The sequence below is a fragment of the Hyposmocoma kahamanoa genome, unplaced genomic scaffold, assembly GCF_003589595.1.
Source record: "Hyposmocoma kahamanoa isolate Upper Pololo Valley unplaced genomic scaffold, ASM358959v1 64, whole genome shotgun sequence".
NCBI lineage: Eukaryota > Metazoa > Arthropoda > Insecta > Lepidoptera > Cosmopterigidae > Hyposmocoma > Hyposmocoma kahamanoa.
The window spans coordinates 4762007-4778328 of NW_020653852.1; the positions used below are offsets into that span (position 1 = coordinate 4762007).

The following is a 16322-nucleotide window of genomic DNA, read 5'->3' on the forward strand; positions in this document are numbered from 1 at the left end:
TTGTATTAATGATTACAACAAACTAGTGGAGTAATTTCACAAAAAATTATTGAATATCAATTCAATAAAAATTTAAAATATCATGAAATATTATTTAATAGTCGAGTGTGGTGACCTGAAATATTCTTTTATATTTCACGATAATATATTCGAGTAATTAAATATAAAACTTGTCACCAAAATTGAGTACAAAAAATTATCTGAAAATTACTAAAAATTAACTTGTAGTAAGTTCAAACGTGCAAGCGTCCTCTTCGACATCCCCTACCCCCGCTATTATGTTTTTATCAGCTTTTTATTGTTACCACACAGTTATCACCTTTTAGAGCGATATGTATATAAATATTTTTATTTTTATACGACAGTAAAATCTGATTAATTATTAAAAGTCATGAAACATAAGTTATTGTTTATGATGTTAGTAATAAATAGTCCTGGGTTATTAGTGTTTTACAAATAACACTGTTTGGTATAAAAATTAAAAATTTAATTGGAAAAAATAACAATAAAATAATAGAACGAGAAAAAAGCAATCAAGGTATATAAATTTCATGTATGTGTGTGTATGCTCGTGTTATATATTATAGTGGAATTAGAAGAAAGACTGACGTTAGGATGTATTATAGTGTCTATGTTTCTTTTATTTTAAGTTTATATTGACTTTGAATAGTATATTACCACATTGATTGCGCTATCTGTGGCCGCGTTGAGATCTTCACATTTGAAGGAACATTTCAAATCCCAGCGTTTTCTCAAGCAAAAACACCTTAAGCCCATCAGTTAATTCAACGTAAATGCAGTTCCAAACAATAAAGGCCGAGATAAGTTGCCGACAGAACAATGAGATAAATTTGAACAATGATGCTTAATACTCTCTTCGAACTGCCCGGGATGTTCCCCGGTACTCTGTAACAAACACCTTTAAAGTATCTACTCTTTAGATAAGGTGTACCTATTGTATTTGCTCGGGAAGGTATGCACAGGTATGGTAATGCTTCATATATACACTTCTTTGATCGAAGGATATTCAAGTTTTTCTCGCAATTGAATTCAAATAAAACTTCAATAGCATTTGATTTAGCGAGTTCTTTTTTATAAAAAAAATAAGTGCGCATTTGACCTCCATCTCATCCAGTTGATTAGGTCAACGATGTAGCATGCACACCTAAATAATTAATAAAAAAAAGCGCCTTATGTACGCTTGATGGTAAGTCGGTGCTTTATATTGAAGTCAGGACGCACACTATACGTAGGTGCGAAAAGTTTGTATACTGAACAAGTTTTGCTACGGAACACATAAATAACTGTAAAGCACCTTGTGGATAAGTTCGTCCAGGCAAGTACTATCGTCTTACATAACTCTACCGCCAAGCAGTAATGTGAGCATTACTGCGTTCCGGTTCTGAAAAGTAATGGTGTTGGTGAAATTTCTGGCACATGGGACTTGTCTACTTATGTCTCAGGTTGACGGGCGCAGTGGCAGTGCCCCTCAGATATTTGCGATTTAGAGCACTGAATAGCACTGCAACTGTTACAGACAGGCGTGTCTTTTACCACCAGGTGCACGACTTGTTCGTTGCGTCACTTGATACCATAAAAAAATCATCATCGAATTTCAAACAAAAACGTCCAAATTTTTTAGTTGATACCCTGTTCATCCAAGGCAACGATAAGTATATGTACGTACTTCTTAGTATAATTATTGATTAGCAGTTACATTTTTATACGGCATTCTCAGCTCAGAAATCTACTATCACAGTCGTGTTAAAGGTTAGTGTTTTTAAGTTATTTTCATGTTAATTCATATAATTTGTTTAGTAGTACTATAAAGTGTATACATATACATACATTTAATTGAAGTTAATAGTATTTTTAGGGAGTTTCCGAAAGATTGGTCTTAAAATCACAAACTAAAAAATAAAGCAAGTAACTAGTTAGACTATCACGTGTGCTCCATTATAAGTTGGTGAAATAGTAACGTCGGATTTTTGACCTAATCTCTTCTATATAGGGTTTTAAACGACTCGCCCCAAATAATGTCTTAGATTAGTTTGGCGGTACTCAGAAGGCTTCCACGTTAACCAGCGCAAAAAGTATTTTTGGTTCCCGTATCTCGTACTAATGCAAGCTATTTTTCTCCACTTCACCGCTGCATGAGAACTTTCAAACGAGCTCAAACGAGGTTGACATCTTTCACCAATTATATAGTATTATACAAACGGAATGTAAAGAATGAACTAAGGATTGCGTTGTAAGAGTTTGTATAGTAATCTTTTAGACGCGTCACTGTATGCAACTAACGCACGTCGACGCGCGAAGGCACGCGTCGTCGCGCATCGACGCGCGATTCCACAAATGCATAACACAAATTTGTACCTTAATTATGGGAGAGTAGAGATGAATATGCTATATGCGAAAAATGGGGCTTGTCAAGTTACGTCTCAGGGTGACGGGCGCTGTGGCTGTGCCTCTTAGATCTTGCTGAGTGATACTGCAAATGTTATGGACAGGCGTGTATGTTACCACCAGGAAAATGCGTATTAATCTATTTTGCCCTTACCTACCCGCAAAGATGTCCCATGCCTTAATAACTGCATAAAACGTTTTATAATTATTTATTATTCCAGTTTTATCAGGGAATTTTTCTTTATCGGTTTTTGATGTAATAACTACCACATTTCAAATATAGTTAATAATAAAAATTCAAAAGTATCAACGAAAAAACAATTCAAATTAATCTAGCAAACATTGATCAAACAATTTCTCATTAAAGAACCTAATTAAGTCACACAAATACGTACATAAAATTTTAGCGACCAGTAAATGTTGAGCTTTAGCAAATTTTAAATTTTCTTTGATGTCTATTGTGAAACAATTCGATGCAATAACCGACAGACATCAATTTACAGTGGCGCTGTTTGGTTTAGAATGAAAAGTCATCAAAGGCTTGATTCCAAGAAAACGTGAGGAAGAGACAGTTGCGTAATCATGACTTTCTTTGATCATAGCACTTGACAATTTCAAGTGTTTTGTCTCAAAATCCGAGACGTATTCTTATGTTAAATTTCTTGGATCTTGAATGAGAATATTTCAAATTGAAATGGTACTCACGCTGTCTACGTTTGTAAAGGAAAAAAATAGTATTTATTTGGCCTCATTTCCTTATGACGAATTTAAAGTAAGTCTTAATACTAAGTATTGAAATAAAAAAATGATAAAAAGTTATTGCCACTCAACATTTGCCGGGTTGTGCATACAAAATAACCCGACATAAACATTTTGCGCTGACACAGGATCAGAGCGGGAACAATGAACAACGAAATATAAATTAAATTAAAACACTTAACAGGAAAAAAAATAAATATACAACAAAATTTAATATAGAAAAAATAAAATATGTAATCTAAGGTAAATGAGGAAATATTCATTGTAATAATATTTTTTTTTTCTCTACAAACATAACAGTTAGATGAGAATTTAGATTAAATACACAGTCAAATTTATTACAGTATGTTAACAAGAAACTGGTACCAAAACTAAGCCGAAGTTTGTAATATGGGTAACTAGGTCCCTCACCTCCGATAACATTTTTTTTTATATAAAACGTTCTACAAATTTTCACTAACAATTACAAGTTCATGATATTTCTTAATGGTAAGTCAAAAACAAATTTGTATATATTTACTGAAAGTAAATACCATACATATAAGGCGAGATCTATAGTAGATCTCGACGTCGATAAATTTATATTTGCTATTGAAAATCGACTAAATTTATCTTTATATTTTCTTAAATCTTTGTAATGAACTTGAAATTATCCATTTATCGATGTGGTTCATAAAAAGGGATATATAAAATAAAGGGATGCACCGAAGATATTGGTATCTTCGGTGTCTTTTTATTTAAGTAAACAAAAACCAAATAGGCAGTATAACTGCGGCGTCCTGAATGAGTTCTGTATTATTTACAATTCTTGTCAAAGAGGGATCTCGGCTACATATATCTACAATCACTACGGCGATCAACTGCGAAGCGAGTACTTTAAGCGACTCGGGGCCGCTAGACCGCTGCCCACGCGCAGATTAAACCGCGCGTTGACGCAAATCTGCGTCTTCGCCACAGCGCGCGTGATTACGCGTCTCGCGCTCGGACGCGGGCCGCGGTGCAGTGTGTTAATCGCCTAAGAAACACAGATTAAATGTACGTTTGAACGTGGCTCATTTGTCTTATATATGCATACCACAGACCACATATACATACTGAGCCATTGTTAGAAGTTCTACACGCTCAAATTACACTCAAGCGGATCAGCCGCGGGGCTGTTTGTGATTTCTCTTTGCCTCATATCACATTAAAATCGCGTTATACAGAAAAAAATAACAGCGACAGCGTGTCCGTGCCACGGAATATTTGAATTTTACCTACATGATGCTTTTGCTGTATGCAGACACTCGTACCGCGTTCCCGTGTTATTAATTCTTTATTGTGCTAAGAAATGACATTAAAAATTACATGTTATAAAGGACATATATATGTTTATCTCTAGGAGAGATCACTTACAGCCAACCCTAGCTGAGGTAAAAAAAGCAAGTTTGCGGGACTATTATTGTACAATAAATTTATTAAAATTTAAATATGACTAAAAATATGCATAATAATAATAATAATAACAATAATAATAATTTACTTCAGACTTTTTAAATCGCGTTTTACAGTAAAAAATAAACTTTACGTACACAAATACATACATACACAAATATTATTATAATCTGAACAAATTATTAGTTAATATTTATGTTAATAATGAACTTCTGAGTTCAACAGGAGTTACAAAGTTGGTTGGTAGCTCGCATTCAGAGTACTGCATTTTATTTACTTTCAACAGTCACTTATAAAAACTCGTGAGGTCGCTGATTCGTTCGTGGCTTAGTTGGTATAGCGTCTGCCACGGTATGCTAGAAGACGTTGTTTCGAAGAATTTTTTTCTGAGTGTTCGATCTTTGTATTAATAATTATAATATAATAACTGGAGTAATTTCACGTAAATAATAATTTAATATCAATGCAATAAAAATTTAGTCACTTCCCCAACAGAGCCCTTTGTGAAAGAGCTCTCCAGGGAAGTACTGCCAGCTTACCGAATTCTGACGCCAAACAACAATGTGAGTATTATTTCGATTCAGTTTTAAACAGTAAGAGTGCTAGTGAAATTATAGGCACATGGGACCTGTCAACTTATGTCTCAGGGTGACAGTCACAGCGGCAATGCCCCTCAGAACATTGTTATTTAAGGCTTTGAGTGGCACTGCAGCTGTTATGAACAGGCGTGTCGCTTGGTGCACTACATAAACTACCCAAATAGCAGCTACTTACGTCTCATCTCATCATCGTGTTACATTCATTGTAGGAGACACGTTCAGCTAATTGTGCGCAATCTGTTCTCCGTTCTCCTTTGAAGCTCTGAATATACATGTCGATCCATAGGTAATCAGTACCTTGAAGTAGAGTTTTACATGTGAATAATAATTCGTAAACTGAATTAAACAAGTACTTACTGCGCAAAGTTCAAAAGCGACCATACAGCGCTATACTCGCGGACTGATAATGACTTAGCATCACAAGTCCGTTTCCCGAAAAGACTCGATATTAACTTTACTCCCTTACATCGTTGATCCATTATACATTTTAAGGTAGTTTTCCACCGGCATGGCGAGACGAGGAGAGACGAGAATTGAAATCTCGTCGGCCTTTTACCACGAAAAATGGCCATTAATAGCTCCACCTACAGCCATCATGATTGTTGATAGTTAAGATTCAGTGTTGTTCAATTCATCTAGCGATAAATACGCGGCTAAAATAACATATCCTATAAATTATTATTATTAAATATGTTAACGGAAGAAGAATCAGGTGAAACCATCTTTTTTTAAATCTCAAATCGCACGTACCGACAATCTCGCGATTGATATTAATAGACTCACGCGAGAATGTTATATAATACTCTATATAAGCAATGCGGTTTAAGATTACTTACAGCAATAAATATGCCAAATGTCGCCTCCCCCGTCCTCGTCAATCCGGATCATTTCCACCAAAGTTAGGCCAGGAAATAATTAAAATTCTGTCATACAAATTTCAATTTTCGTCTCGCCTCGCTGTAGAACTTTACTGCTATCTGCTGTCTCCTCTAAGAACACAATGCGGGTTGGAGACTTAACACGTTTTTCAAGTACTGTGAACCTTTCTCGGAATAGTTTCATCACAAGGCTTTTTATCACGGTTAGCAATTAGTTAATATACTTAATAGGTTACCACTGCCTATTAACTTTTCCCTTATTTGACCTAAATAACTTCGTCTAGGTCTTCCCTTCTGTTATGGTTGCCTGAGAAAACTGTAGCGCAGTGATTCCCAAAGTGGTCCAGGTGGACCCCCAGGGGTCCACGGGAGACTTGCTGGGGGTCTACGTAGGCGTGAACAAAAAATGGGGGTCCATAGGATGTTAATGGGGCTCCACGAAAAATTATCTGCTTTTGATAGTAAAGAGCAAAAATGTAAGCATAGTTTTATAAGGGCCTACCTACATTGTTTTAAGTACATAACTAAGCAGATAATATTTTAATAAGGCAAGCGACTTTTACTTGTCCAAACTTGCGTATTCGATATTACGTACAATTTCGTGCACGTACATGTACAGACTTGCAAAGCGCTATCCGCCCGACAATGCTTAATGCTTGTTCAGACATGAACTTGATCACCACTATAAATACTTGATGCCAAAGGCAAACTCATTCATTTGTTTCCGGAATTTCGAAAAAAAGGTTTGAGATAATTTATATCAGTGTTTGTTAGTGCCGGAGAAAAGTAAGTAAATACCTTTTTTTTTGTTATAGTACTTATGTATTTTGTTTACGTGTACTAGTCGGTTGATCACAACTGCTTGTATAGATAGGTAACTTAGGAACTTACAGATATTTTAATTGTCCTCTTTCGATTTGAAGACAAACACAGCACGTTTTATTCAATTGTTTTTTCGCGAGAGAAGCACTGCCTCTCTAAAAAGGCCGAATAAGCAATAGCAATTAATTTTTCAATTTTTCTTGCAAATAACTACTAATTTTATAAAACAGTATAAAAAAGTCACGTTTTAACAATGAAGGCGCAGACAAAAAATACGCAAATACATAATTGATTTGATGAAATGTTAGTTATCGTTTTTATGGACAATTTTGGGATTTCGACTTTTATTTTTTCCTACACAAATATGATCAGTATTCGATACTGAGTACACCCATTTTTATTTGTACTATTAAAAATTAGTGGTAATTTAGGTACTTTAAAATTGATACCGTTTTGTGAAAACGTCTGTATTTGTCTTAGCGGTTATTAGTTGGCCCCTTAACAAGCCGTAATTCTATTTCTGCGTGCTGACAAAGGCTGCGGTGTGATACCTATATTCAGAAAAAAACTTGGTTACTAAAACATTCTTTTTTACAGGTAAGGTAACTGACACGAAACATGGCTACAGCAAAGAAAAAATGTCGACAATATAGTGTCGATTATTTGAAATATGGTTTTGTTCCATCAGAGGCAGACAAACAATTGCCCATGTGCCTATTATGCTACAAAGTTTTGAGCAATGACTCTATGAAACCATCAAAGCTCGAAGATCATCTAAAAAGGTGTCATACTGACAAAATAGGTAAGGATTTAAAATATTTTCAAACATTGAAGGAAAAATATGAAAAGAGACCCACCATGAACAGTATGTTCGCTTCAACATCTCAAAGTAACGATGACGGCTTGCGGGCATCTTACAATATCTCATTACTTATAGCAAAATCTGGAAAACCGCACACTATCGGAGAACAATTAATTTTACCCGCTGTTGAAGAGGTTTTAAAAACTGTTTTGCACAAATCTCCATTTGACGTACTAAAAAGAATTCCATTAAGTAACAATACTGTTCAAAGACGCATTGATGAAATGAGCTCTGATATCGAAAGTTTTTTGTGCGATCATCTGCAAAAAACTCATTTTTCTATACAACTGGACGAGTCAACGTTACCCGGTAATGAAGCATTATTATTGGCATATGTCCGATTTATTATGGAGGAAGAAATTCACGAAGAATTGCTATTTGCCAGATCTTTAGAGACTGACACTAAAGGCGAAGCAATATTTAATGTTCTGAGTAATTTTTTTACGGAAAAATCGATTCCATTTACAAACATTATTTCAGTGGCAACAGACGGAGCTCCTGCAATGGTCGGGCGATATCGTGGGTTTATAAGTCATCTCAAAAGAATTATACCAGGACTTACAGCTATTCATTGCGTAATCCACCGACAACATCTTGTGGCAAAACATTTAAGTGACAGGTTGAACCGATCTCTTCATTTTGTAATAAAAGCTGTCAACAAAATCAGAAGCAATGCATTGAATACGCGTTTATTTGCTCAATTGTGCGATGAAAATGATGAAGACTTCTAAGACTGCTCTTACATACTGAAGTACGCTGGTTGTCGAAAGGCGCATGCTTAACGAGATTTTACTCTGTTTTCGATTCCGTATTAGAGTTCCTAGAAAGTAGCGATCCAGATTTAAAAGAAAACTTGATCAAATTCAAAGCAGACATTGCGTATTTGACAGATTTGTTTAAAAAATTTAATGATATCAACTTGCAGTTACAAGGGGACAGCCTGAATTTAATAAAAACAAAGGGGATAATTTCGGCTTTTCTTGGGAAATTGAAATTTATGAAGCAAAACATTAGTCGGCGCGAATTCTCTCAATTTCCAAACTTGGCGCAGGTAGAATGTATTGATGAGGATGTCCATACCTACAGTCAACATTTAAGTGCCCTGCATGATGACTTTAAAACCAGGTTTGAAGATATGCTGACGATGGATATACCACCATGGATCATAAATCCATTTGAATTTGATGAAACGGAAGTGGCCAATGTTGTATTACAAGAGGAGCTGCTCGAGATAAGCACCAATGAGGAGCTGAAGGTGAAATTTAGAAAAGGCTACCAAACATTTTGGCTGCAAGCAGAAATACCCGAAAAATATCCTGGACTGTGGGAAATCGCAAAGAAATTTTTAATAGCTTTTCCCTCGTCATACCTTGTCGAAAGGAGTTTTAGTGCCGTTACAAACCCCTTAACAAAAAAAAGGAGCAAATTAAACATCACAGAGCGGAGGGATTTGCGATTATTGCTCACAAAAATAAAGCCAAGCATTGATCGTTTGCTGACACTTCGTCAAATACATCCTTCCCATTAATTAAAATTATAACCTGACCCTATATTACCTTATTATTTTTTTCTTGTAATTCTATTCTTTTAATAAATAAAATGTTATAAAATGTACCATTTTTCGTTTTTATTTTACCTATCGGAATATAGGGACAGAACTCAAAAACGACACAATTTTTATTTTTTGGCGACTTTAAGAATGTGGTAGAAATGTAGCAGCAGGGGGTCCACCGACAACAGTAAAATTTTGAAAGTGGTCCACGAGAAAAATAAGTTTGGGAACTACTGCTGTAGCGTAACATCGGCATCACAAATAAAACGAGCAAAATAAAATGTAACTTTATGCTGTACGTCAGGGTTATATTCAAATATGTGGGTGGGAATCGCTATCACGCCCTGTAATAAAGTTCAATATCCGTTTCAATGCTCAAATTTTTTACTGTCCCTACTTTAAAAAACCTACCTCAAAAGTTAGACAGATAAAAACACTTTAGTCACTAATATGACACAAATGCAGATTGAATACAAGAGGATAAATAAAATATTTTTGTCATAGCAGTGAAAGGGTGCCGACTCAGTATAATGTATGCCTAAAGCGTGAAATACACAGAGAGCAAGTGCGGGTCGTACGCGTGTCGGGTCGGAAGCACGGCGAGTCTAATTCCGCGGGACGGGCATACGCGCCCGCGCGTAGTGTGTTGTCGTCCATATAAATACATGGAATTACACCCACCGCGCTCTCGACCTGACACTCGCCAGATTCGCACCCACTACCCTCACCCGTGCTTCACTGTCACGTTTAAGCTAGTTTTCATTCAGAACCAACGAGACGGACTACATCTAGAAGTTATTTGTAAGGAAAGCTAACAAACATAACATATAACAAACAGCTAGGAGTAAAATTGTTCAATGAAATAAGGTGTAAATAGAGCTTCTAAAATAACCTATTCAGTATATAATATTATGAAAATGCATATGCGGATATGAATATGGAATATAGCTGTAAGTGAAAATTATGATTGTGAATGCGTTTTAGTGTAATAAATCATACAATTTTCTACTAATTTTGTTTTTTGTGCAGTTCACATTGATGTTGAAAACGCCGTTTACCAATTTAGCCGACGATACTCTACTTTCATAACAAAAATTATAACGATTTTCTTTTCATTTTCAGGTACGTCATTATTTCTATTGTTAGAGTCTACGACGACGTCGTGAAATAGGCTGTCAATACCTTCAGATGTAAGTAAATAATTTAGAAACAATCGATAATAACACGTATAAACGTAACTACACCGTTATCAATATTTTGGTGTGTTGAGTCTTTTAAAACTTTACTCAAAACTCATTGTCTTTTATTGTAGTTATTCTTTTCTCCTGTAGTAACTATAGGCCTAGTGCTTGAGGGCGCGTTCTCATTATGTCGTAATATTTTATTTATTGTGAGACAACTGTCACGTCTAGCCTGTATCGTCTAGTATTTAAGTATGTAATTTTGTAATTGTAATATGAAGAAATACTTTCATAGATTTCTCATAGATGGCGCTACGGCAAAAAAGTCGTTGAAAACCAAATACAAAGATCCGACAACAAGCACATAGAAAATTTCGTGAGGTCCGCTGCTTCGTTCCGCATAGCATAGCGTCAGACACGGTTTGCTAGGAGACGTCGCCGGTTCGAATGCGGCAAGTTCGATGTAATTTTTTCTAAGTGTTTGATCTTTGTATTAATAATTACAACAAACTAGTGGAGCAATTTCAGAAGAAATTATTGTTTTATTTTCATATATTTGTGAAGAAAATAAATAAAATGTATTATTATTACTATACCATTTTCTAGAATCTACGATTGATCGCTATTACGTGTTTACAGGGCTCTCAAAGGCTGACAACGCATAGGCACCTAAATTGAAAGTCATAGTGGTTAAACATTCTGACATTCAATACAAATTTAATTGTGTAATAGAAGCTTCAGGTTCTTTTACATTGAGCACTTGTTGCGCTCTCTGTTTGTTATTATTTATCCTTACTGTTTTGGAAGAGATCAAACAACAAGGCCGTCTTTTGCACCCCATGTTTTGTCTTTTTAACCGACTTCAAAAAAGGAGGAGGTTCTCAATTCGTCTGTTTTTTTTGTATGTATGTTACGCGATAACTCCGGTATTTGTGAACCGATTTTCATGATTTCTTTTTTTGTTGGAAAGGGTGTCCCATTTTATTTTAAAGAAAATCATCCACCTCGAAGGGTGCATGAAGATTCATTTTTATAAATAGCGCCTAACTTTAGTTTAGGAGCAATTACTTTAATGGTTGATTTTGCTGTTTCTCCAATTCAATGCGTTTTTCTCTTAATATACGTTGAGTAGTGAGAACCAATTTTTATTATCTCCAGTGTCAAGTCCTGTATAGTGGCAAACTAGGGGATATTTCAATAAAACTTAGCAAATAGACGTAATTCCACGTACTTTTGAGGTCGGCTTTCTTAGTACTCTGTACTGATCATTATTCTATTTGTATTTAAATTAAAAACTTCTAGTGTTAAATTTGAATTAAATTCGGTTTGTTTACAGCAAGTTCAATTTCTTAAACCTACCGGTATTACAGTCAATTTCAGCGCACAGGTACTTAGAGACTTCAAAGGAATTTCTAATCACTTTAATGACGAATAAATTAGTTTCTAAGCTTGGTTTGAAATACGAGTCGGTACTAAACAGGTTCCTTTGTGTATTACTGATGAGAAGCAATCTTATTCACTACGCATTAACTATCTAAGTTAATAAATTTATTACAGGAAATTCATTTTTAGTTACGGAAAAAATAGTTTTTCCTGTAATGGAAACTTATTAACTATTATATTTATTGCGTAGTGAATAAGATTGCTTTTCATCACATTTTCATTAGTAACATTTCAGAATAGGAATACATATTTTATGCGATTTCTCACGAAATATGTTCCTACCTATTCTGAAATGTTACTAAATGAAACTTGATTACCTTCCTTAAGATTCTAACACATTCCAACAGTTTGTTAACAGAATTAGTTCAAATTTTAATCGATCTAGGGCGAGCTGGGACCGGGCGAAATGGCGCGCATTGGGAGAGGCCTGTGTCCAGCAATAGACCGCGATAGGCTGATAATGATGACACCGTCGATGTGCCATTGACTCTGACCGAAAATTTTCAATGGCAGTTTTATCGTAGCTCGATGGCTAGCTACTGAAAAGCGACTATTAACTTTTAGTAGAATACTAAACGTACAACATCCTGTTATTGACACTCTATCCACACACAACTGAGATGATTTATAATCTAAGTAAACAAAGTACTAAAAACTGATCTTAAAAGTCATTCTTCCCCTAGTTTTCCACCCTTAGATGTGGAATATTTTCTTTAAATTTAATTGGGATAACTTCTAAGTTACCATCTTTCCAACAAAACAAGAATCATCAAAATCAGTTTATTATTAATTTGATACTTCTGCTATCGATATGAATATCTGGATGTACCATTAGAAAACGCACGACAAATTTTTGTCAGTCTTAAAATGACGCTAAACATTACGGTGGACACCGACGCGTTTGTTTATGGTATGTAGTGTGCACTGCGCTATGTTCACACTTTCTCACAGTTTAATAAGTGAATCACTTTATAATTTCATACCGAAAAATTCCAACTACCTACGTTTTGTTTTCGCTTAGAAACTTTCTAGTAAAAGTGAGTTTTGACCTATTTTTAACCGACTTCAAAAAAGGAGGAGGTTCTCAATTCGTCTGTATGTTCTTTTTTTTGTATGTATGTTACGCAATAACTCCGGTATTTGTGAACCGATTTTCATTATTCTTTTTTTGTTGGAAAGGGGGTACTTCCATAGTGCTCCCATTTCATTTTGAAGAAAATCATCCACCTCAAAGGGTGGCTGTTCACTCATGAAGATTCATTTTTATAAATAGCGCCTAACTTTAGTTTAGGAGCAATTACTTCAATGGTTGATTTTGCTGTTTCTCCAATTCAAGGCGTTTTTCTCTCAATATACTTTGAGTAGTGAGAACCGATTTTTATTATCTCCAGTGTCAAGTCCTGTAAAGTGGCGAACTAGGGGATATTTCAATAAAACTTAGCAAATAGACGTAATTCCACTTACTTTTGAGGTCGGTTTTTTAGTACTCTGTACTGAGATTATATTCTCTCAATCTCTTGTAATTCAATATGGCTCAAAGGCAATCATACTACTACTTCCATAGCCGTAATTTTTATACAAGAAACATTTGCAAATGTTATTGCTATACGAATATGAATCTTACCTGGATCAGCGTCAGTGTAAAGTATTACTACACCGAACATTTCAATCCTATAATCAAAGGCGTGTGCGAAGACCCACGTTATGCAATGCGAGTACACCGCCAGATTATACGAATCTGTGCATCCGTACACGGCGCGAAACGGGCATGCACACATACAAGCCACGCTGCTACGATTGTATAGAGTTACCAAACTTGGTCTTATTATACTACAGTATTATTTAAGTACTGTAAAGGAAGAAGGTTCTTTCGTCCGTTGGATGAGGTTACCAAAACAAGCCAAGTGACACTTGAAGTGGTTCAGAAGATTTTTAATTTCACCTTGTATGTCGCCAATACAATTTCACCCTACATGCGGAAGGTCCGGGCAGTTGTTCCCAGAAGGGATTCGACTCCTGAAAACCGTTCCGCGAGATGAGACTTTTCACCTTATATGAGCGTACGAAATATCAGAAGATCCGGTTAGCAGCTTCGAAGAAGGGACTCAACTCCTGGTACCTTACTGAGCTCTCTGTATTCTCAGATTTCTCTTCATATCAACAAAATTGTGTTCGAGTAGTCATCATTCGAGGGAAAATCTTAACACCGCGATTCAGAAATAACGCCAAATGGGTCAATGCCATCTAGCGGATTCTTAGAGAACTAAAAGTGAATAATTTGGCTTAAGTTAAGACCGTCTATTACATAAAGTAGGTTTGTTACAGTACTTACTATTCATGAACGGGTTAAAATGAGTTCGGTTTTTGTTTGCCCAATGAGATACGGGGCTTAAACTGCGACTTATGCCTCGTTGTCATCGCAAGAAAGCTCACGTCTCGCGAGAGAATAAAGAAAGAAAAGTCCCTGAAAAACCACGCACAGTACTTTATTACATATTACACAGTGAAGTTATTTGACGAAAACGCAATTTTATGATAGGAAAAACGGCAGATTTCCCATTTTACGATCGGCACTTACTGACTCCCGCTCTTTTTACGATCAAACATCATTCCCTTGCTTTGATATATCCTTATGAAGTAGACAATATTATTTATTGATTATGTTAGTTTTTAATACAAGATAATGGTACTGTTAAGTTGAGTAACTTTGAATTTCCTGTAATTTTGAATAAAACTGGTTTGAGAATTTCTCATTGTAGTCAAATACGTTGATGACTGCGTGAAATGGAAAGATCAAATGTTCTAAATGTCAAATGTAGCATTGACAGTTGTGTGTCAATGTTACATTTACAGAGCATGGCAACAGACACTGATTCCAGTACATTCAGATCTAAGAATTTTTTCTTTGAGTTGTTCGATCTTCGTTTCAATAATAATAACAAACTAGTGGAGTACTTATTTTAAAAAAATAACATCGTGGTAACAAAGCATCGTGTTATTCAATAAATTAATAGGATCTATAGTATGAATCATAATTAGATGTTCAAAACGTAATCAAAGAGGATATCCGAACAAAAAATACACCTTTAGAACTCTTTTCAAACTGTAATCTGAAAAAATTACTCTACTTTCTTATTTTATTTTACTTTTAATTCTACTTAATTTTGTTCAATATACTAATTATAATAATTTTATAATAAAATACTATGTTTAAGGGCATAAATAATTTTATGACACTGGTAACACCGTCGGGATCAAAAACATTTTTTGTACCGCCATTTTGTGGTGTCATAGATGTCATTTTTGCTTCGGTTCTCGAATTCGAATGTTTTCTTGTCTTCGTAGTGTGTTTGTTAAGTGCTTGTGTTGCTGTTAAAGTTTTTTATTTAGTGTTCATATTATGTAATAGATAATTAAAATTGTACAAAATCAGAATGCCCTCCTTTTCCAATTCCGTTACAAATACTTCTATTTGTAACGGAATTGGAAACCTAAACCTTCGTTTAGGTCACCTGCATTCACACTTTAACAATGTAATTACATGACATTTCTTTGTTTACATTTTAAAGGTCTAATCATGATTACGTTTGAATTAATTTTTTATTTATTTGTTGAGCATTGGCTATAGAGCCATCATAAAACAAGTAACAAATAATTTAGAAACTCAAAACGTAATACCTTATTTGTGAAAAAACTGTAACTACAAAAACCTGCCATTTTTTTCCTATAATGCATACTCCAGACCTTTCGAGATGCTTGAACGTCAGTGCAAGCCCATGCTAGGATTTGAACCTAGAACCTTGTGTTTACCTAAAACCTTACACCTATATACTTGCATGTAAAGCTATTACGCCTTTCGTCACTAGAATAGAAGAAACAATAAAACATTACCATCCAAATCATTTGAGATTGCGCATTTTCGTACTGCTTACAGGCAAAGTATATAACCGAATGTTTGTAACTGACAGCTTATGACCTACTTCGGACGTCAGTTAATACGAAATGGAACAATTTGTTGGAACTAAAATCCTTGCAGGGAAAAGAGAGGAACAAAGACTATTTAAAAAATTAGTGATGCTTATCTTTTAATTAAGCTAACAGGGTTCTTAATATTATTATGGTAGATTATATAATATATAATTATAACCGTTTTTATACAAAAAAAATACATTTTTAGTATTATATATACTACTGCGTCCTGATTTTAAAAGGTAAGGATGATTGCTAGTGAAATTACAGGCACACATTTTCAACTTATGTCTCGAGGTGACGGGCGCACTGGCAGTGCTCAGATGTGCCCGATTTAAAGGTATGAATAGCACTGCAACTGTTATATACAGGCGTGTAGCTTACCATCAGGCGCAGGGCTTGATCGTCCCGTCACTT

General features: G+C 35.1%; 1 pseudogene; it reads left to right on the top strand.

Moving 5' to 3' along the window:
• The first annotated feature begins 6517 nt into the window (after positions 1 to 6517).
• On the top strand, positions 6518 to 9288 carry LOC113231095 (annotated as a pseudogene).
• Positions 9289 to 16322: the final 7034 nt, after the last annotated feature.